This window comes from Pristiophorus japonicus, chromosome 12 (genome assembly GCF_044704955.1).
Source record: "Pristiophorus japonicus isolate sPriJap1 chromosome 12, sPriJap1.hap1, whole genome shotgun sequence".
Taxonomy (NCBI): Eukaryota; Metazoa; Chordata; class Chondrichthyes; family Pristiophoridae; genus Pristiophorus; species Pristiophorus japonicus.
In genome coordinates this window covers 14,582,637-14,607,293 of record NC_091988.1, presented here as the reverse complement: position 1 = coordinate 14,607,293, position 24,657 = coordinate 14,582,637, and the positions used below count along the sequence as shown (strand labels likewise).

Below are 24,657 nucleotides of genomic sequence, written 5' to 3'. Positions count from 1 at the left end.
AAATGGGAGGAGGATGCTCCATGAATATCCCCATCCTCAATGATGGCGGAACTCAGCATGTGAGTGCAAAAGTTAACCACCTTCGGCCAGAAGTGCCTTGTGGATGATCCATCTTGGCCTCCTCTTGATGTCCCTACCATCACAGAAGCCAGTTTTCAGCCAACTCGATTCACTCCACATGATATCAGGAAATGGTCGAGCGCCCTGGATACATCAACGGCTTTGGGCCCCAACAACGTCCCGGCTGTCGTGCTGAAGACTTGTGCTCCAGAACTAGCTGTGCCTCTAGCCAAACTTTTCCAGTACAGCTACAACACTGACTTCTACCCAACAATGTGGAAAACTGCCCAGGTATGTCCTGTCCACAACATGCTGCCTGGAAGAGTGGTGGATGCAGAAACCCTCACACCTTTTAAGAGATGGTTGGATGGGCACTTAAAGTGCAGAAACCTGCAGGGTTACGGACCTAGAGCTGGTAATTGGGATTAGACTGGATGACCTTTTGTTGGACGGCACAGATATAATGGTAAGTACTGTAGGGAATAGAATACGGCCAGGGTGATCTCCTGGATTAGTTTTGATCGCCTGGATGGGTCAGAGAGGAATTTTTCCAGATTTTTTCTCCCTAAATTGGCCTGGGTTTTTAATCTGGTTTTTGCCTCTCCCAGGAGATCACATGGCTCCGGTTGGGGTGGAGTGTAGAATGTTTCAGTATAAGGGGTGTCGCAGTTGTGTGAGGTGGACTGGTTTGGGCCGGGTGCTCTTTGCCTTTCCGTCATTGTTCATAGGTTTATATGTAACCTTTAGGGCTGCTGACCAAGGGCCGTGCGGCTCTTTGTCGGCCGGTGCGGACACGATGGGCCGGAATGGCCTCATTCTGCGCTGTAAATTTCTATGTTTCTATGTTTCTAAATCCAATCTGGCCAATTACCGCCCCATCAGTCTACTCTTAATCATCAACAAAGTGATGGAACGTGTCCGTCGACACTGCTATCAAGGAACACCTACTCACCAGTAACCTGTTCACCGATACTCGGTTTGGGTTCTGCCAGGACCACTCGGCTCCAGATCTCATTACAGACATGGACAAAAGAGCTGAAGTCCAGAGATGAGGTGAGAGTGACTGCCCTTGACATCAAGGTAGCATTTGATCGAGTGTGGCATCAAGGAGCCCTAGTAAAACTGAAGTCAATGGGAATCAAGGAAAAAAATTTCCATTGGCTGTAGTCATACCTAGCACAAAGGAAGATGGTTGTGGTTGTTGGAGGTCAATCATCTCAGCCCCAGGACATCACTGCAGGAGTTTTTCAGGGCAGTGTCCTAGGCCCAACCATCTTCAACTGTTTCATCAATGACCTTCCCTCCATCATAAGGTGAGAAGTGGGGATGTTTGCTGATGATTGCACAGTGTTCAGTGCCATTCACAACTCTTCAGAAAATGGAGCAGTCTATACCCACATGCAGCAAGACGTGGGTGACATTTAGGCTTGGGCTGATATCTGGCAAGTAACATTCGTGCCACACAAGTGCCAGGCAAGTGAGAGTCTAACCTCCGCCCCTTGATAGTCAACGGCATTACACTAGCTGAATCCCCCACCATCAACATCCTGGGGGTCATCATTGACCAGAAACTTAACAGGACCAGCCACATAAATACCATGGCAACAAGAGCAGGTCAGAGGCTGGGTATTCTGCGGCGAGTGTCTCACCTCCTGACTCCCCAAAGCCTTTCCACCATCTACAAGGCACGAGTCAGGAGTGTGATGGAATACTCTCCACTTGCCTGGTTGAGTGCAGCTCCAAGAAGCTCAACACCATCCAGGACAAAGCATCCCGCTTGATTGGCACCCTATCCACCACCTTAAACATTCATTCCCTCCACCACCGGTGCACCGTGGCTGCAGTACGTACCATCTATGAGATGCACTACAGCAACTCACCAAGGCTTCTTTGACAGCACCTCCCAAACCCGCAACCTCTACCACCTAGAAGGACAGGTACAGTAGGTGCATAGGAGCACCATCACCTCCAAGTCACACACCATCTTGACTTGGAAATATATTGGCCGTTCCTTCATCGTCGCTGGGTCAAAATCCTGGAACTCGCTCCCTAACAGCACTGTGGGAGCACCTTCACCACACGGACTGCAGCGGTTCAAGAAGGTGGCTCACCACCACCTTCTCAAGGGCAATTAGGGATAGGCAATATATCCTGGCCTTGCCAGCAACGCTCACATCCCAGGAACGAAAAAAAGTGTCAAGTGGGTTTTGACTGGTTTCCAAGCACATTAATGAAGGTTTATTCAACTCCATCATTCTGTAAGTCACTTATATTACATCAAGACAAAAATCCTTGTATAGTTCGAGTGCCGTTATACTGAAAGCAAGAGATTTAAGAAATGTAATGAGAGAGAGAAAAACCACATAGAGAGAACTTAAACTGGACTTATGGACTAGAGGTTTTGAAATCTCTACGTCATCTATGATTTGTGTGAAAATATACAGCAGGGATTGTCTGCTTCCAATGAAAATTTACCCAAAATTGTCCCTGTGAATAATGGTGGGAATTGCCTCATGAAGTTTATGTTTTGTTTCACTTCTAATTTTTTGCTTTCTGACATTTTTTGTCTTACCCTTTTTTCTCCTAGCTATACGAATTGATATTTTTGTATTAAGGCAGTACTTAAATATACTATTCAGTAAGAGTAAAACTACTCTATAACTTACAGCGATTATGGAATGGTTTCATTCTCAATGTGAAATGTTGGCTGTACTATGTTGTGTTGAATATGATTAATGAACTTTGCAGCAATAGTGCACTCGGTGTGAAAATCTCAAGGTGTGATGTATATATTGTTGTCTTAATTGCTTGAGAATGGACAGAAGATGAAAAATCAATCATTAGGGAAGAGCAGTGAATCCAAAGGCTGGATTGCGCTAATTTGCATTTTTGCATAACCAGCTTGTATTCAGGTGCACTTGAGGTAATATGCCTCTTTTATTAAAAGGGAATTGGTATGCATCAGCGGAGGGACAAAATGTCCCTCAGCAGACACCTTACAGCATTCTGGGTTGCACTAAAACTTACTGGGCCTCCACATGGCAAAAAACTGGCATTCAATACCAAATATGTTCTGAATGTAGTCACTGCCCCTTATCTGAGTGTGTGTCGGCCGTGGCTCAGTGGGTAGTACTCTCACCTCTGAGTGAAAAGGTTGTGGGTTCAAGTCCCACTCCAAGGACTTGAGCACCAAACCAAGGCTGACACTCCAGTGCAGTACTGAGGGAGTGCTGTACTGTTGGAGGTGCCGTTTTTCAGATGAAACGTTAAACTGAGGCCCCGTCTGTCCTCTCAGGTGGATGTAAAAAATCGATGAAGCACAGGGGAGGTTTCCCCCCTGTCCTGGTCACTATCTGCTGTTTGTCAGATCTTGCTGCGTGCAAATTGGCTGCTGTGTTTCAGACTTTACAACAGTGACTGCACTTCAAAAGAACTTCATTGGCTGTAAAGCACTTTGGGACGTCCTGAGGTGGTAAAAGGTGCTATGTAAATGCAAGTTCATTATTTTTGCTTTTATCTTGACAAGTACATCTGCAGCAGATTATCCTTTTGAGGTTCCCAGATGTTTAGTTTGTATTGTGTGTTTTATAGGTTACTGTGTAATCATTTCAGCACAAGAACACACATACGTCTTGTATAATCTTATCAGGTTACATTTTAAAGTATATCATTGCTACACCTGAACGCAATTTGCTCTGGGCTGCAATGTTCACAACATCACATTGAGCCTATGTGTTATGTATGTAAACATTTCCAATGTGTAAGACTTGCCACCAGGGGGCGCACCTGTGGGAGACCTAAGGGTCACCTGCACACCCTGGACAAGCAGGTATAAAAGGCAGTCTACCTTGCTGCTTCCTCACTCTGGAGTTACATTAAAGAGACCAAGGTCACAACAGTTTGAGCTTACAATATATAGTCTTGTGGAGTTATTCTGAACATAACACTATGTACCGTATTTTACACTCTATCCCTGCCTATACACAATACAGTACACTGTAGTTGGTTGACAACTAGCTGAGCAAAGAGCTAAGACAAGTAAACTGCTCATTGCAAAACTGACGAGATCGGATTTACACCCCACCCAGTTTACTTGAAATAATATTGGGCGGGTGTAAAACTGGCGTTCCACCCGATCCCGAGAGTTTCATGCCCGGTAAGGTGCCTGATCTCATTGATTGAACAGCTCCACCTCTTTTACATCAGCAGTAACTCAAGGCAATGAGGTAGTAGAATTGCAAGCATGCTGTAGCACATATTTCCGATCACTCTGCATTCCACTCACAATTGCTGGCTATGAATGTAGATGTCTCTGGGCAAAGGATTAATTCTGGATGACCGAGGGATGAGTTTTATAGCAGATGTATTCCTGCGGCCCATATGGCCTGGGCATTGCAGCTGAGCAAGCAGTGTTGCTGTGGGACTTAACCAGGAAACGGTTGCTTTCCTGAGTTTCCAGAATACATTATTCTATATTCTGCATTCATAATACAACGTAGGGCTGTACTCAATGCTAGTACTTTGTCTCTGCAAGATCCTACAAATCCCCTGGGTAGACAGACACACCAACGTTAGTGTCCTCGACCAGGCCAACATCCCCAGCATTGAAGCACTGACCACACTTGATCAGCTCCGCTGGGCAGGCCACATTGTCCGCATGCCAGACAGGAGGCTCCCAAAGCAAGTGCTCTATTCGGAACTCCTTCATGGCAAACGAGCCAAAGGTGGGCAGAGGAAAGGATACAAGGACACCCTCAAAGCCTCCCTGATAAAGTGCAACATCCCCACTGACACCTGGGAGTCCCTGGCCAAAGACCGCCCTAAGTGCATCTGGGAGGGCGCTGAGCACCTTGAGTCTTGTCACCGAGAGCATGCAGAAATCAAGCGCAGGCAGTGGAAAAAGCGTGCGGCAAACCTGTCCCACCCTCCCTTTCCCTCAACGACTGTCTGTCCCACCTGTGACAGGGACTGTGGTTCTCATATTGGACTGTTCAGTCACCTAAGAACTCATTTTAAGAGTGGAAGCAAGTCTTCCTCGATTCCGAGGGACTACCTATGATGATGATGATCCAGTATTACTCAGATAATTGCCCACAGATGCATCAAGGAGGTAACAGAGGAGAGGCAACATTGTCACATTATCACCACTGACCAACAACAGCACGAGAGGGCTGTACACTTGGAAAACACTGTGGTCTTTTCAGGAGTACAAGGGACAATTGATTGCTCTCCTGTACCTATTCAGACTTCTGTTCCGAATGCTGTGGCCTACAGCATCAAAAAGGGTTTCTCATGTCTCAATGTTCAGCTGCTCAATGCCTTGTTTCCTTTCAATTCCCACAATCCATTTATTTTGTGGCAATCATCAGTGACGGCCTCGTTAGAAGGGTTGGTAAAGTGGAAAGATGGTTCATCTCAGGAATTCTACAGCTCATTGCATCAATGGGTCATGGCTTTGTGCCCGCAATTCTCTCACGGTGAGGTCCTGATATTTTTAGCAATTTTCTCCCCTGCTCTTCTCTCGACAGCACTGACGCCGATTAGGGTATGGTTTGATGTGACCTGAGCATGCCTAACTGGCTATACTTCACGTCAATGAGTTTTGGCTGCCTACATGATCAATCAAAGCATCATAACTGAGCCCAATCCTGTTCTTCTCCAATGCCCAGACATGCACACTGCCCTGACAGCAGTCAGGAAAGGATCGCTGGCTCGTTTTCCTTTCTTAGCCCAGGGATGCTAAGGCCAGCTGTAGTATCTTCAATGCCAGATTTGCTAAAAGCAACAAACTCGGCAGAGACCACAAATTAAACCTGGTCTGTACGACTGAATTACACAGTAACAACTGAACCACTGGGGGAACCTGGCTTCCAATTTTACTCATGACCTTGTGGGCAGTTGCCAATTGGAGGCTAGGCACCTTTCATTATGTGGAGAAGAAAATAACTTATCAGGTCAATTGTTCTATAAAGTAGTTTGACTTTACTCAGGCTCTTTCACTTCTTATATTGAAACTGGAATAATGTTGCCTTCACACAGTATTGCATTGCCTTATTTTGCTTGAAGATAGATACACATCAACATAAACTGGTTGGACCAAATAGCTTGTTTCTGGGTTATAACTTCGATTTATTTCTGTGCCAGAGAACAAGAAAAAAAAGAGGACTAGGCATTGAATCTCAGCTTGGTCAACATCACACAGCCAGGCATCAATAACCAATGACCAATGGGCATATTATGTGTACCACTGACCTATTGTATAAGTTGTCTGATTCCACCTCTGAAGTGCCTAGGGATGTTTCTCTCTATTAAAGAGGCTATGTAAATACAGGTGGCTTTGTTGTTATTGTTAAAAGCGATGTAATTCAACAGTGGAAGAATATACCATCGCTCAGAATTAAGAGACGGTGGCGGAGAAATTCAACATTTTGCACCCGTTTATTGGACATAATAGCAATGCTGGGGGGGGGGGACCAATTTTGGGTTGTGATCTCCTTTACCTCGTCGCCTCTGAAAGTTTGCTGGCTGTCAAATGAGAAGTTGGTGACTTCTCGGTATGCAGGGTGCCTGCCTGAAACGGGCGTTAGACGCCTTGTGTATGTAAACTAGGGTCCTAATGCTGGTTGTAAGACCCTGATTGAAATTGGCCTGCAAATGGTCTGACCTTGCGCCACACATTATCCGTCAATCCCACAATCTGGGAACTGGGTTTTGAGCAGCCTTAAAGGGACCACTCAAAACAATGGCCAGAAAACATTTTAATAGTTTATTTCTGTGGTGCCAGGATGAGTAGGCGTGCTCCTCCTGGCTTCAGAAAAAATGCTGCGGGCCACTGGTGGCCCGGGCCCAATGCTGCTTCATCCCCCACCTCCCCCACCCCCCCACCCCACCCCAGGTCATAGGCCGCAGACCTCAGGCTTGGACCTGCAACTCTTTTTAGAGGAGACAAATAAACATTAGGTCAAGTGACCCCCGATCTGGGGGACACTCCAAACATTTCCCAAGGCCCTTTTTTTTTGTTTTTTAAAAATATTTTTGTATCAGGCTTGGGCCTACAACTCTTTTGGGGGCAAACATAAACATTAAATCACGTGCCCCCCGATCTGGGGGACACTCCAAACATTTCCCAAGGCCCTTTTTTTTTTGTAGGTTTTTTTTTGTGTTCTTTATTTAGGGCATTAAAATTCCATATCTTACAAGTGCCCCCTATAAAAGGGGAGGGGCACACTAAAAACACTGGCAATTAAAACGAATTAAACTTTAAAACATAAAATCAAATTAAAATTTGGTTGCCGGGCGTGGTGATGCACTCCAGTCCCTCCGGCGCCCACCTCTCGCGGAAGGCCGCGAGCGTACCGGTGGACACCGCGTGCTCCATCTCTAAGGAGCTTGGACCTATAACTCTTTTGAGGGGGGAACAAAATAGACATTAGATCAAGTGCCCCCCAATCTGGGGGACACTGCAAACATTTTTCAACTGCCCTTTTTTTGTTTTTTTGGGGGGGTTTTTGACTTTTTTTTTTGTGATTTTTTTTTTGGGCAATGAAATCATAAATTTTACAAGTGCCCCCTATAAAAGGGGAGGGGGACACTGCTTGGACCTACATACAAGCTGGTTTGGAGTCAGCTGGTTAAAATTCCTAAGGCCTGATTGGTGTCCGCAGCTCGCCTGTTACAATCAAATGAGGCCCGATGCCGAATTCGGATCCAGCCTCTCTCCGACGTCTTCGAGTGAATGTTCGGATCGTGTCACCTGTGTCACTGGAGACCGCGCAAATTGAATTTCTCCTCCAGGGAGTTCCCAATTTGTAAAGATTTAAAGGAACCTCGTCATCCTGCTAAGTGACCTGCACGCCATTTCCTATTGCACGCAGATGCAGAGTGATATGATGGATAATCTAATATGATGCCATCAAGTCAACGATTATTTCCTGGTTAAAGAAATGGTCAAGGCCCCCTGGCAAAAACCACAGAGCAATAACTCAAGCTGTAGCAGACAAGCATTTGTTACAGAGCAAGCATTCCCTAAGTATATCAGTTCTGACAGAAGAGCGTTCTTGGCTGTGACAGGAATTGAATGTACAAACCCCCCCCCAAACCATGTTAATACCCTCTTAAAATTCAGAACGTTGGTTGTACCATACAAAGGTTATAGAACAGGTTCCTGCAGAAGTAGACAAATGTCTGCTCAAATTAATATCTATGCTAACCAGTTGAAAATTTGCATGTACTGTCGCACAGGGCTTTGCATTTCTGATTTGCATGAGAAATGTAGTCAGGAAAGGCAGATAACGCATCCAGTGTAACAGCACCCTGCGCTCTGCAGCCTTGCAAGTCCTGGCAGCACAGACAGAATTAAATGATTCCTTTGTAAATTTTAGGGATAGGAAGAAAAGTAAAACATAATTGCTAGTAATGAAATAAAAACAGAAAATGCTGGAAATAAACAGCAGGTCTAATGGTGTCTAAAAGGAAGATAGGTAGGTTAACATTTCAGTCGTAGATTCTTTGTCAAATTCTGATAAAGAGTTTACACCCACATGCTGAGGACATATTGTGTACTTCCATCATGGGCTGCCTTTTGAATTTGAATGGGATGAAAGCGGAAATGATTGGTTGTTCAGTGTGCTGATTTAGTGTAGTGCACCCACCTGCTTCTCAGTGCATTACCTCACTTACCCGGAAGTAACCAAGTCAAATATAGAACTTCTGAACATTACACTTAAGTAAGCAGATCAGAAAATGGTGTGGTAATGTGATATCAAGAGATGGAAGACTATACTGAAGCTCATCTGATCATCAACATCATAGGCAGTCCCTCAGAATCGAGGAAGACTTGCTTCCACTCTTAACATGAGTCCTTAGGTGGCCAAACAGCCCAATATGAGAACCACAGTCCCTGTCACAGGTGGAACAGATAGTCGTTGAGGGAAGGGGTGGGTGGGACTGGTTTGCCGCACGCTCTTTCCGCTGCCTGCGCTTGATTTCTGCATGCTCTCGGCGACGAGACTCGAGGTGCTCAGCACCCTCCTGGACGCATGTGATGGCAAAGTGAGGAAAGCACACTAATCTGCTACTTAGCCAGATAGATCAGCAAGTTCCCAGTCTGTACTGTATTCGCTGATCTTGGCTATGGTGGCAGTTGAAGTGCTACAGAGTTGAAGTGCTACCCGGGCTACAGAGGCGGGGAAATCAGCCAGGGTTCCTGCTCCTGATCTCTTTCCTATGACCCTTGATGGAAACTCATGTGTTGATTCCCCCTTGATAAAATAGCTTTCCAACATTCACTGCTTAAACTCGTATATAAAAATGGCCAGTTTGGTGACGTGCAGGAGGGCTGGTAGCGTGAGGCAGTGCCATCAATAAAGTTGAAAGACCCTTACTGGAAAGTCACCTGTTGATGCCAGCCCTTGGACAGGGCTCTGCTTGTCTGGCTATGTGGAGATCCCCTCCATAGGCTTCCTCTTCAGCTGGAGAGGGATAAATAAACGATAGATAATGGATGGAAACAATGGTCAATCAATATTTCAGTCTTTCCAGAAAAACACTGGGAAGGGGTGGTTGGATGACAAATGTATCCAAACCTAACAAGTGACACAATATTGACTAAAAGAGGATAATATTATTATGGAGAATCATACATGGGGCCAAAAACCTGTGGCCCTTCTGGCACACTCCTGTGAATGTTGATGATGTCAGTGGTAGAGATCCTGGATGGATGCATCTAGCATTTATGCTGGGATGTCAAGGGAAGATTGTGTCTGACTAACTTGATTGAATTTTTCGAGGAGGTTACCAGGAGGGCAGTGAGTATGATGTAGTGTATATGGATTTTAGCAAAGCTTTTGATAAGGTCTGTTTTCTTTGGAACAGAGAAGGCTAAGGGGAGACCTGATTGAGGTGTATAAAATTATGAGGGGCTTGGATAGAGTGGATAGGAAGGACCTGTTTCCCTTGGCAGAGGGGTCAACAACCAGGGGGCATAGATTTAAAGTAATTGGTGGTGGGGGGGGAGGTTTAGAGGAGTTATGAGGGGAAATGTCTTCACCCAGAGGGTGGTGGGGATCTGGAACTCACTGCCTGAAAGGGTGGTAGAGGCAGGTACCCTCGCCATATTTAAAAGATACTTGGATCTTTCAGAGCTACGGATCAAGAGCTGGAAAGTGGGATTACTCTGGATAGCTGTTGGTCGGCCGGTGTGAACACGATGGCCCAAATGGTCTCCTTCCGTGCTGTAAATTTCTATGATTCTATGTGCCACCATGGTAATCATTAGCCCCTGCTGTGAAGTGGGTGAAAAAGTGTGCTGAATATTAGCTTGTTCTTTTGTGAAAATTAAAGAAAAGAAGCCTTTGACAATCTCTAAAATATAAAAGAGGAAAAAAAAGTTACAATGGAAATTACTATTTTGTCCAGAGATTTTAGCAAATTTATTTGTATGATGTAATGACTAAGCCAGCATTAGCTGTGTGTGCACCCATACTAACAGCAAAATACCTGCATTGCACTGTAGCAATGCAAATGGAAAGGTACCTGAGGAAAGAGATTTATAACAAGTCTTATCTAAGCTATAAGAGTACTGCCTGCTGGATCTTTGTCTGCTGCTGATATGTCCTTACTACACAGTATAAATGCACACGAGGCCCATGCTTGAGAGAAGGTCAGTCTGTGACCTGTCCTTTATTCCTTAGCACTCAAGTGATGAAGGTGGGTGGTGCTTCCCCTTTTATACCTGAAGGTCCAGGTTAGGAGTGTCTCCCACCTAGTGGTCAGTGTTCTCACGGTGTACAACTTAGGTCAGTTTATACATGGGTTACAATGCTGGTTGAATACATGACATCACCTCCCCACCCAAAGTCTTATTGGGATCACAGGTTGAGTCTCTCTGGTGGTTTACGCTCCCTTGTAGAGCGCCTGAGTTGGGGCTCCGGTTGTTGGGCGCTGGCCTGAGTGTCTGCTGTTTGCAGTGCCTCAGGCCTGTCCGGACTGCCCACAGTGACTGGGCTCTCTTCCCTTTGCTTCCAGTGTTCGGTGTGGTGGAGTGAACTCTATATCGTGTTCTTCCTCTGCTTCTTCTATGGGGTTGCTGAACCTCCTTTTTGTTTGATCCACATGTTTGCGGCAGATTTGTCCATTGGTAAGTTTAACTACCAGAATCCTATTTCCCTCTTTGGCAACCACAGTGCCTGTGAGCCATTTGGGCCCTGCAGCGTAGTTGAGGACAAAAACAGGATCATTTCCATCAATACATCGCACCCTCGCATTCCTGTCATGGTAGTGATATTGTGACTGGCGCCTGCTCTCGACAATTTCTTTCATGGTGGGGTGTATAAGGGATAATCGGGTTTTGAGCGTCCTTTTCATTAGTAGCTCTGCGGGTGGAACCCCTGTGAGCGAGTGTGGTCGGGATCTGTAGGCCAACAGGAGGCATGATAAGCGGGTTTGTAGGAAACCCCCTTGGAATCTAAGCATCCCCTGTTTGATTATCTGCACTGCTCATTCTGCCTAGCCGTTTGAGGCCGGCTTGAACGGTGCCGTTCTAACATGGTTAATTCCATTGCCTCCCATGAAGTCCTGGAATTCAGTGCTTGTGAAGCACGGGCCATTGTCGCTGACCAAGATGTCCGGTAGACTGTGGGCGGCGAACATTGCCCGTAGACTTTCTACTGTGGCAGAGGATGTGCTTGAATTTAAAATGTCACACTCGATCCATTTGGAGTAGGCGTCTACTACAACCAAAAACATTTTCCCCATGAAAGGACCTGCGTAGTCCACATGGATGCGTGACCAAGGCTTGGCGGGCCATGGCCAGGGGCTAAGGGGGGCTTCCCTGGGCGCATGGCCCAGCTGGGCACACGTGTTGCACCTGCGAACACAAAGTTCCAGATCTGCGTCTACCCCTGGCCACCAAACGTGTGACCTGGCAATTGCCTTCATCGTGACAATGCCCGGGTGCCCATTGTGGAGTTCTCTGATGAACACCTCTCTGCCCATCTGGGGCATGACTATGCGGTTTCCCCATGGTAGGCAATCGGCCTGAATCGAGAGTTCATCCTTGCGCCTGTGAAATGGTTTAAATTTCTCAGGGCATGCCCTGTACGTGGCTGCCCAGTCCCCATTCAGGACACATTTCTTGACTAGAGACAATAGCGGGTCTCTATTTGTCCAGACTTTAATCTGACGGGCTGTCACGGGTGAGCCTTCGCTTCCGAAAGCTTCAACAGCCATGACCATCTCAGCACCATGCTCGGTAGCCCCCTCAGTGGTGGCTAGTGGGAGCCTGCTGAGTGCATCGGCGCAGTTTTCGGTGCCCGGTCAGTGCCGAATTGTGTAGTCATAGGCAGCTAACGTGAGTGCCCACATCTGTATGCGGGCCGATGCGTTTGCATTTATGGCCTTGTTGTCGGCCAAAAGGGACGTTAGGGGTTTGTGATCTGTCTCCAGCTCAAATTTCCTGCCAAACAGGTACTGGTGCATTTTCTTTACCGCATATACACATGCGAGCGCCTCCTTTTCTACCATCCCGTAGCCCCTTTCTGCCTGGGACAGACTCCTGGAGTCATAAGCTACCGGCTGTAACTGACCCTTGGCATTGACATGCTGCAACACACACCCGACACTATAGGACGACGCATCGCACGTTAACACAAGTTTCTTACATGGATCGTATAGCGTTAACAGATTGTGGAACATAACAAATTGCGTGCTCTATTAAAAGCCCTTTCCTGGCTGTCCCCCCAGACCCATTCCCGACCTTTGCATAGGAGCACGTGTAGCGGCTCTAGCAGCGTGCTCAATTTGGGAAGAAAGTTACCAAAATAGTTCAGGAGCCCCAAGAACGAACGCAGCTCCGTCGTCGGGTCTGGGTGCTCTCTGGATCGCTTCCGTCTTGGATGCAGTAGGGCTGATCCCGTCTGCTGCTACCCTCATCCCCAGGAATTCTACCTCTGGAGCTAGGAAGACGCACTTTGCCTTTTTCAGTCGCAGACCTACCCGGTCCAGTCTGCGTAGCACCTCCTCCAGGTTGTGGAGGTGTTCTTCAGTATCGTAACCCGTAATGAGGATGTCGTCCTGAAAAACCACCGTCCCTGGAATAGACTTGAGGAGGCTTTCCATATTTCGTTGGAAGATCACGGCGGCCGAGCGAATCCCGAACGGACATCTGTTGTACTCAAACAACCCCTTGTGTGTTGTGATGGTGGTCAGCTTCTTCAACTCACTCGCCAGCTCCTGGGTCATGTAAGCTGAGGTCAGGTCCAATTTTGAAAAAAGTTTGCCACCGGATAGCGTTGCAAAGAGGTCCTCCGCTCTCGGTAGCGGGTACTGGTCTTGGAGTGACACCCGATTGATGGTGGCCTTGTAATCGCCACATATTCTGACCGACCCATCCGCCTTGAGCACCGGCACAATCGGGCTCGCCCAGTCACTGAATTCGACTGGCGAGATGATGCCTTCCCTCAACAGGCGGTCCAATTCGCCTTCTATCTTTTCCCGCATCACGTACGGCACCGCTCTGGCCTTGTGGTGTACTGGTCTGGCGTCCGGGTTTATGTGAATCACTACCTTGGTACCCATGAAAGTGCCAATGCCGGGTTGAAATAATGAGTCAAATTTGTCCAGGACCTGTGAGCATGATACTCGCTCCACAGAGGAAATTGCATTGACATCGCCCCATTTCCAGTTCATGATAGCAAGCCAACTCCTCCCCAGTAGTGCGGGACCGTCCCCTGGGACAATCCAGAGTGGCAACCTGTTCTCCGAATCTTTGTGGGTCACGACTACCGTGGCGCTGCCTAGCACCGGAATGATCTGTTTTGTGTAAGTCTGTAGCTGTGCGTCAATCGGCGATAATTTTGGCCTCCTGGCCTTGGATGCCCACAACTTTTCGAACTGTTTGATACCCATCAGGGACTGGCTGGCACCTGTGTCTAACTCCATTGATACTGGGATGCCATTGAGGAGCACTTTCATCATTATCGGTGGCGTCCTGGTGTATGAACTGTATACGTGCTCCACGTGAACTCGCTGAACTTCAGCTTCCAGCGATTTCCCCCAGCGTTCATTTCTGCAATTTCTGCAGGTATTTTGCTCACCTCTGCAAACTCCGGCTGAATGTATGCCTCCATGCCTCCAGCATGAGTTGCGGTTTGAAACAAAAGTTCCCTTGCCAGTCGATCGTCCCTTACTGCCCTTGTTATTGTCCTTGAGTGCACCATTAACAGGTGGTGATGGCCCCATTACTGGCCGCATTGTCCCTTGCAATGACGTGAATCGCTGTTCAGCTTGCCATTGTCTCTGTCGAACTCCCCCTCTGGGTTCGACTACATGTTGGGGCATGCCTGACTGCCCTTGTCTGCCTGGAGAACTGTGTGCTGCTTTAACAATGTTGAGTCTCTGTCCCAACCATTCCTTAACACAGTACCTCTCGTCTGTTCTGCTAGTGGCCATGCTCGCGTGGTTTAAATCCCAGTTTCTTGTCGCCATTGATATGTCCTTACTACACAGTATAAATGCACACGAGGCCCATGCTTGAGAGAAGGTCAGTCTGTGACCTGTCCTTTATTCCTTAGCACTCAAGTGATGAAGGTGGGTGGAGCTTCCCCTTTTATACCTGAAGGTCCAGGTTAGGAGTGTCTCCCACCTAGTGGTCAGTGTTCTCACGGTGTACAACTTAGATCAGTTTATACATGGGTTACAATGCTGGTTGAATACATGACATCTGCACCATGTGTTATTCTGGAGGATAACTTATTCTTGAAATGCTAGTTCTATATAATTTGTTACTGCTGCATCATACATGGTTTTTACTATACTGCATCACAGATTATTAATGGTCTCAGCATTACTCTCTAGCATTTCGGAAATACTCGGTTCACATGTGCTATGGCAAAGAAAAGGGGATGGAGACCCGTTTCATCGAGTCTTTGCACTCTAATGTTTCCAGGCAATTTCTGGGTCTTCCACAAAAAGACAGACATGGGCCTGTGCTTACAACAAAAGCAGGTGTTGAGATAAGGAAGGAGGTAGCATTCTTGGCCTTGTTCTCAGTTTCTTCTATGGGCATCCAATTTGAGAGAGACCCGAAGAAGCTGACTTTAAGCCTTGCACCTTGCTTCCTCAGATCTGAGTGGGGCAGGCAGCAAGACAAGCTAGGCCTGAACAGGCAAGAACCATTCTTTACAGCCTCCCTTCGAAACAACTAGCCTGAAAGCCTTCTGGTTGCTGTTCTCCAACTGCCCCCCCACCCCCACTAAACCCATTATAAAAGCAGCTATAATGAGTTTAGGCCTGCAATGAGAATAAGAAAGGAAACCATATCACCAGTACCCAGTTTTAAAAATAATTGCCATGAACATCTGTATGTGTTTTTTCCTGTTTTGACCATTGTTATTTAGTCGGTCGGCTTTGGTAACATGATCAGGGGAATTAGCATGGACGAGTTTTAAAAATATTTTCTTTGTCTTTCCTCATCAACTTTTCTTGCCTCCCTTTCCATTTCCTCTGTTATACACTGCTTAAATCAGAGGGGAGTCCAGGCATAGAAGAGTTACTAGACTAAACTTTCCAAACAGGTTTGGCGGATTTTCTGGGCATAAATTGGTGAACCTGGCTGGAAATCTGTTATGATGGATCTCCACTCAGTTTTGCAGCTGGTTCAATTTTGCACTTCAACCTTTAATGTGCATAGGAAGAATCTGCCAGTTTGTGGGTGAATATCTAAGTGAGCCAAAATATGGTAAGTGAAGGTCTCATTAATAATAACACTGGAGTATAAAAGCAGGGAAGTCTTGCTACAGTTATACAAGGTATTGGTGAGGCCACAACTGGAATACTGCGTACAGTTTTGGTTTCCATATTTACGAAAGGATATACTTGCTTTGGAGGCAGTTCAGAGAAGGTTCACAAGGTTGATTCCTGAGATGAAGGGGTTGACTTATGAGGAAAGGTTGAGTAGGTTAGGCCTCTACTCATTGGAATTCAGAAGAATGAGAGGTGATCTTATCGAAATGTATAAGATTATGAGGGGGCTTGACAAGTTGGATGCGGAGAGGATGTTTCCACTGATGGGGGAGACTAGAACTAGAGGGCATAATCTTAGAATAAGGGGCCGCCCATTTAAAACAGAGATGAGGAGAAATTTCTTCTCTCAGAGGGTTGTAAATCTGTGGAATTTGCTGCCTTGGAGAGCTGTGGCAGCTGGGACATTGAATAAATTTAAGACAGAAACAGACAGTTTCTTGAGCGATAAGGGGTTATGGGGAGTGGGCGGGGAAGTGGAGCTGAGTCCATGATCAGATCAGCCATGACTTTATTGAATGGCGGAGCAGGCTCGAGGGGCCGTATGGCCTACTCCTGTTCCCATTTCTTATGTTCTTATATTCTTTGGAAGCACCGAATGCGCAGAATGCCATGCTGTAAATGATACTGCACTAAAGAAACCACGGCAGTATAATCAACAGCCAGACTGTCTGATTGGCCACCCCCAGCGAGATTGTACACCTACCTGGCAGTGACAGTAAGGGACTGTATCCACAGGCTCCAGTTCAAAAGAAAGCTGTGCCATGCAGCATAAGTCTGGCATAGGGACAGTAATGGTCAACTGAAGCCTCCCACGTTTCTCCACCTTTCCCTAGGCATGTTGCAATGTTGATCTATGGGAATTATATTCTGGGCTGGCTAAAAGTCCTTTGAAATCTCCTCATGCATCTGTCTCCACTTCATCAGTCACCCATTTCAGTTTTCCACATTCACCTTCATTTCACTTGATTTTTGTCTGTCACTCATTCCCTTTCCCTCCTCAGCCTCGGCAAAAGGCTGCCAATGGGTTGAAAGCCTATTGAGCCCACCATTTATCTTTAAGCATCAGCATTCCTTTAGACTTCACCTGAATCACACATATCCAGTCGCCCAATTACACTGGAAATCTCAGCAGGTCAGGCAGCATCTGTGGACTCTGCTTCCTCGCCACAGATACTGCCTGACCTGCTGAGATTTCCAGCATTTTCTGTTTTTATTCCAGATTCTAGCATCCGCAGTATTTTGCTTTTGCCCTATTATACTGTCTCCCTGCATATATCCAAAGCTGCACATGTACATATAAGACATTATGTGAATGAGCTGATGACCTAATCAGCTCACTACACTTTTGATGAGCTTTGCCCTCATTTCTAGTCATTCCAGAATAAACTGTACCACATTGGAAAATGTGGGCTACCAGGTCTGACAGTCGGTCGGAATTGATCTAACGGAACAGTTGATATTGCTTCTTGGGTTACTGTGCTTGGGTTACTGGCTATATCCACCAGTTCCTGCACATGGCTAGAATAATTAATAAAAACCCAATATCATTAATCACTGTTAAAATAATAATCAAAAAATACAGACATAAACAAAATATTGTCATTGTTCAATTATTTTTAATGGCTTGATTTAAATGTTGATCTCCTTTGGCCTTGCCCATGGATGATCTGGGGTCGGGATAGATGTGATGTTTAGCTTTTTTTAATTTGTTCATGGGATGTGGGTTCATGGCTGGCAAGACCCGCATTTATTGCCCATCTGTAATTGCCCTTGAGAAGGTGGTGATGAGCTGCCTTCTTGCACCGCTGCAGTCCGTGTGGTGAAGGTGCTCCCACAGTGCTGTTAGGGAGGGAGTTCCAAGATTTTGACCCAGCAACGATGAAAGAATGGCAATATTTTTCCAAGTCAGGATGGTGTGTGACTTGGAGGGGGAGGGGAACTTGGAGGTGATGGCGTTCCCATGCGCCTGCTGCCCTTGTCCTTTTAGATGGTAGAGGTCGTGGGTTTGGGTGCTGTCGAAGAGGCCTTGGCGAGTTGCTGCAGTGCATCTTGCAGAGGGCACAGACTGCAGCCACGATGCACCGGTGGGGGAGGGAGTGAATGTTTAAGGTGGTGGATGGGGTGCCAAATAGCGGGCTGCTTTGTCCTGGATGGTGTCGAGCTTCTTGTGTGTTGTCGGAGCTGCAGCCATCCAGGCAAGTGGAGAGTATTCCATCACACTCCTGACTTGTGCCTTGTAGATGTTGGAAAGGCTTTGGGGTATCAGGAGGTGAGTTACTCGCCGCAGAATACCCAGCCTCTGACCTACTCTGGTAGCTGCAGTACTTATGTGGCTGGTCCAGTTACGTTTCTGGCCAATGGTAACCGGCAAGATGCTGATAGTTGGGGATCAGCGATGGTAATGCCGTTGAATATCAAGGGGCGGTGGTTAGACTCTGGCTTTTTAGAGATAGTCATTGCCTGGCACTTGTGTGGCGCGAATGTTACTTGCTACCTAGCAGCCCAAGCCTGAATGTCGTCCAGGTCTTGCTGCATGCGGGCATGGAGTGCTCCATTGTCTGAGGAGTTGCGAATGGAATTGAACACAGTGCAATCATCAGCGAACGTCCCCACTTCTGACCTTGTGATGGAGGGAAGGTCATTGATGAAGCAGCTGAAGATGGTTGATAGCTGCTAAGAGCTGTGTTGAACCTGGCCTGTTTTGTAAGACCACTGCTCAGGCATACCCTGTGGGGAAAGGGCCAAATACGCATTTCCTGAGGTTAATTGGAGGTGAACTGCTGAGGGAAGATTATGTCGATTGGCAGCTACTTGTAAACCTCGGGTTCCTGTCCTCGGGGAGAGGCTAGATTTAAAAGGTCAGAAAAACTAGCAGCAACTATCCTGGGTTTTATGGGGATTTGCATGTCTGTTTTTTGACATTTACAATAAAACATTAAGAAATCAAAAATATTTTGTGAGTTGCATTTTGTTCCAGAATCCCACTTCAGTGTTGGTATAGAATCAGATTCTAATTCTTTAAATCCAGCTTCAATTCTTGCACATTACACCTCGTACTCCATTTAAATGTCACTATCAAATTTAGAGTTTACAAAGCTCCACCCCACTCCTATTTACAATGCAGCACAGATTAGAGTGAACCTGGGCTCTCTCCATCACAGCCGCTCACGTAAGAAGTGACACTGATAGATTGCAAACTGAGAAGCACAATTGTGTAAGCAGATTTTATCTTTGTATGACAGAATATAGGACAAAATGTGCAAAAGAATAAAATGATGCAAGTCCTTTGAAAGGCAAACTCATCGAGATTTATGTTTAAGTTTTATGCCCATTTAAAACTGTACATCGTTTACATGGCATAGATTGATACAATACTGTACTAATAAAAGTTATTGCTAATGATGCAGTTTTACCAGTGGACAATCTCTAGTCTGACGGGCTTTGAAGTACCTTTGAAGACACATGATTGAGTATGTGCTCATCCTTGCACCGCACTATTCTCATCTTGTGATGGAAGCAGTGCCATCATTAAATGGAAAAAAGAATCATTATAACATAACATTATAACAAAGGACATAGGAAATAGGAGCAGGAGTAAGCCCCATACAGCCCTCGAGCCTGCTCCGCCATTGAATACGATCATATCTGATCTGATCATGGACTCAGGTCCACTTCCCTGCCCACTCCACATAACCCCTTATTCCCTTAACATTTAAGAAACTATATATTTCTGTCTTAAATTTATTCCACGTCCCGGCTACCACAGCTCTTTGAGGCAGCAAATTCCACAGATCCACAACCCTCTGAGAGAAGAAATTTCTCCTCATCTCAGTTTTAAATGGGCGGCCCCTTATTCTAAGATCATGCCCTCTAGTTCTAGTCTCCCCTATCAGTGGAAACATCCTCTCTGCATCCAACTTGTCAAGCCCCCTCATAATCTCATACGTTTTGCTAAGATCACCTCTCATTCTTCTGAACTCCAATGAGTAGAGGCCCAACCTACTCAACCTTTCCTCATAAGTCAACCCCCTCATCTCCGGAATCAACCTATTGAACCTTCTCTGAACTGCCTCCAAAGCAAGTATATCCTTTCGTAAATATGGAAACCAAAACTGCACGCAGTATTCCAGGTGTGGCCTCACCAATATCCTGTACAACTGCTTTTATACTCCATCCCCTTTGCAATAAAGGCCAAGATTCCATTGGCCTTCCTGATCACTTGCTGTACCTGCACACTAGCCTTTTGTGTTTCATGCACAAGTACCCCCAGGTCCCGCTGTACTGCAGCACTTTGCAATCTTTCTCTATTTAAATAGTAACTTGCTCTTTTATTTTTTCTGCCAAAGCGCATGACCTCACACTTTCCAACATTAAACTCCATCTGCCAAATGTTTGCCCACTCACTTAGCCTGTCTATGTCCTTTTGCTTCAATATGATCCAGATCTGATTGAATAGGGCTAGGCTTTGAGCTGGAGCTGCAGCTGCAGCAATGAAGTGAAAATGTAGTGGACGATTGCTGTTTGAGGTGTCATCGGCTTGAGTTGCCCATCTAACACAATTCCCTGGCAGAGTATACAGGCCTGTACATTGCCTAAATACTAAATAAAAATGTTGAAGATCAGCTTGTTCCTGTTGATTGATCACATCACATCTGTGGTGAGGTCCTTGGTGTAACTGTCCTAGATATGTAATGGCAAATTGCTCCATCGGAAAATAAGCACGCTGAAAAGCTGATTGTTAAGTATCGAATAACTCCATAAGGCTAAGTACGGTGAGCTAGTTCAGGCATGACCTTACTCTAGTTTATTTATTCTCAAAGTGAGGTTCAACATGGCTGCCAACATTATATACATGACTTGTATGTGTTTGCCAGTGACCATAGGACTCCGACAGTCGCGCCCTCTGGTGGCAGGTAAAACCCAGTCAACACACATAACACTGATCTCAACCTGGGCTGCGTAGCAGGGAGGCTACAGTTGATCGCGATGTCCCTGAGCTTGCAAGGGAGAAAGTCAGCCAGGGTTCCTGTTCCTGTTCACCATCCAGTGGCATTTGTTAGAAAAAGCATGCATTGTTGCTGGGCATCATATCGAGGTTGGCTGTGTTGTCCTCTGCGCGTGAATAGCTCACTATTTAGGCTCACACATGAAGAATGGCCATTGAGCGAGGTACAGGAGGGTATCCAGCGTCTGAGCAACTGTATCCTAGCATGAGCCAGTACCTTCAGGGAAGGAAGGGAGAAAATTGGAGGAAAACAAAAGGAGGAAGTACAGTCAAATTTTGGATGCTGCTTTGCATCTGCTCCATGCGTGTTTCTCGGAAACACATTACACAAGCAGGCTTTAAAGTTAACGTGGTTTTAAGCTCAATTTAACTTGTAGTTATGAGTGCGAGTTTTACAACCCACTTGGACAATACCCTCAGGACTAAAGTGGATATCTGCTGAAATCCAGAACTAACAGCATTTGTGCCATCCTGAGTTCCCTAATGTCAGTGCAGATGAAGCTGGTGCAAATCACTAGCCTATTATTCTGGCTGCAAACCTATGTTTCACGCCCAATATCATCATCATCATAGGCAGTCCCTCGAAGCGAGGATGACTTGCTTCCACGCCAAAAAGGGATGAGTTCACAGATGTTTCAATGATGGACCTAATATTCCAGGTCCCGAACTACATCGTGAAGGGTGGAATTTGCCTGTGCTTGGATTTTTTTTAAACATGTGGTGGCTGTTGCACACCAGCCACCACCACCCGATAATCCATTTTGTGATGACGAGTTTTGCGTAAAAATGGTCACAGTTGTAAATTTTCTATTAGAGAAATTAATTGTCCCTTTTAAAAAAAAAAAGAATCCTGCTTGCTACCCATTACATTGTTAAAGCAAAAGTGTGACCAACAGGCCCCGATATAGCTTCCATTTATATCATACTGTACTTGATATAACAATTAAAATGAACTCCACAGAATAAGGTGAAGTTCTTTAGTCACTGTTAGTCTCCTATTTGCACTCTTATTGATTTCTCAGAGTCTCTACACATACCATTAAAGAGCAGGGACAGGAAAAGGGGTCTTTGCTCTCCATTAGTACCAAGTAGCACCGAGGCTGCTGTCACTGGAGGAGAAGGATGAGAAAGTTCATTCTTTTCAGGACCTTTTTGATAGAAAAGTAAAACTCATCTTATTCCCATGCTGTTTGTTGATCGATGGTTTACTTTTTTTTGTGGTCAGCGTGATGAGCCAAATTGCAGGAATCTGGATAAGTCCGACACGAATTTGATGAGAAATGACACATTCTGATCTTTTCCAAATTAAGGAGCTCCACAATATTTGAACAACACAGTGCAATGTTTCAGATGAAAGCTGTTTTAAGTGGCTGTGTGTTTGTACATTTTCTTTGTCGATGGGGTTGAAGCTAACGAGCTCATCACAATCTAGTCTGTACACGTTGGTGCTCTTTCAAACCGTGTTTTTTCTAACACAGTGGTGTAAAATTCCCAAAGGCAAATGATATTTGTGAGCCTTGGTTTCAAAACATCTGGTCGGAGTTTTTCTGAACTGATTGCTGATTAACACTGGACTTCCTCTGTTGACTATTATCTCTGGGCTTAAGTTTCCCCAGGAATTGCTCCTCTTTTATTGGAGCGACTTGATTTTTCTGGACTATCTTTTTAGTTGCAATTCTGGCCATTTAATTTGTGCCAGTGTTAGGTTTTTTTTTAGTTCAATTTTTTTTTCAAAAGGGGGTGTTCCCAGCCACTTAGGGTTAGGGTTAGGGTTATGTTGCCACTTCTGTCCGCACAGAAAAGCCTCACCTAGAGTTAAGGAATCGATGCAAGTAACTACATTTAAAGCACCACCAAGCACCAAACAAAGCACAAAAAGTATTAAGCAATTAATTAACAAATAAAATAGAAGGAACCCTGCCCCTAAAGCACCAAAATCAATCAGTAAATAACAAATAAAAAATAGAAGTCCTACCTTCGGGAACGCAGTGGACTGACGATGAGGGAGACCATTTGGCCAGGGCTAGGGACGGCGTGCTTCAGGCCCCTCCCACACACAGCCTGCAGTGCGCGTTTGCAGAAATGGCCTGCCAGGAGCTACTGCACATGCACACAGACTCTAGCGCACATGTGCACAGGTCCCGGCACTGTTTTCAGCATTGGGATCTGGCTCCGCCCCCAATCCATTGGGCCATGCTGCGCCACAACCGAAGAGAGGTCGGGGAGTGGCCAGAATACCGACGTCTTTATTCGGTGTGCTTGGAGGCGGACAAAAACGGCGCCTCTCTGGTGAGGGCACCAGAAAAACAGGTTAGGGAAACTCTAGCCCTCTGTGAGGACAGTTTATCAACATTACAGCAATTCAGAGGCAGCTCATTAAATGTAGTCAAATTTCTTGCTGAAAATAGATATCACAGTCAACAAATTCAAAAATCTATTATAGATTGAAAACAAGATTGCTTTGCCATAATACTTTATCATTATATCGCCGTGACATTTCAACCCTGACAGAGATGGAGGCTCAGAGCCATAATTAGTTTCAAGAAAACCTTTTCATTTATTTGTCATTACCTTGTGACACGTATTTTCTGCTTTCTTCTTTAACTTAAGAAATGAGGGCTCCATCTCAATATCTGCCGAGAAATGTTGAGACCTATGGATACAACTATAATATAGGTACACGTTTGAGACTTACCTTTTTAGAATAATATGTAGTACATAAGAACATAATAAATAGGAGCAGGAGTAGGCCATACGGCCCCTCGAGCCTGCTCCGCCATTTAATACAATCATGGCTGATCCGATCATGGACTCAGGTCCACTTCCCCACCTGTTCCCCTTATTCCCTTATCGTTTAAGAAACTGTATATTTTTGTTTTAAATTTATTCAATGCCCCAGCTTCCACAGCTCTCTGCGGCAGCGAATTCTACAGATTTACAACCCTTTGAGAGAAGAAATTTCTCCTCATCTTAGTTTTAAATGGGTGGCCCCTTATTCTAAGTCTCAATTTTAAATGTAGTCTGCAGGTTCAAGTTATACTGTCAGCTGCATCTCACTGTCCATTCAGGGAAAGTGGAGCTATGCCTATGCTTCCTTTCCTGCATGCAAAGAGCTCCAATCACGAGTGCCTATAACACTCGTTATATTTTAGTGCTAGGAGGAGCCGAGGGGACAGCTAGCTATTTATATTAATATATGAATCACATGATGCAAAGAAACACTCTTTTGAGGAGAATTCTATCAATGTGATTGGTGTCACATGTCATACCACAAGGTTATATTCTGGCAAAGGCTCACACAATTATTACTGTTTGAATCACTGTCAGTTCTTTGTCGTTTATATGCATCATTGATGTTATGTTTATAATGTACTTACGAATGACTCCACAAGGCAATGTGTTGTACTCAAACTATAGTGACCTTGGTCCTTTATTCCAAACTCCAGAATGCCCCACAAGCATGGTGTGCAGCCTTTTAAACAGGACCCTGCCACCAGGGCAGGAATACCCTGGTCCCCACCAGTTGCACCCTCTAGGTGTGCCAGCATGTATATACACAGTGTAAACCTTATTGATAGTACATCAGGTAAACAAGTCTCCAACTTATACAATCACACAGTGACTACACAGAGAGTACATCCATGATCTGCATATACAACAATTGATTTTCAAGAAGTCAAGTAATAAACAGTAGATTTAACAGTAAAATGTCTCTGTATGTAAAGCTACCTGTTTAGTAAATTTCTAAACTACCAGGGGTGAAATTGGGGCGCATTATTTGAATTGTTTGA

At 45.5% G+C, this 24,657-nt stretch overlaps 1 protein-coding gene across 1 annotated transcript in view; it reads right to left on the bottom strand.

The window, feature by feature from the left end:
• Positions 1-24,657, bottom strand: part of LOC139277139 (FERM domain-containing protein 4B-like) — a 419,374-nt gene that overhangs the window by 356,244 nt on the left and 38,473 nt on the right.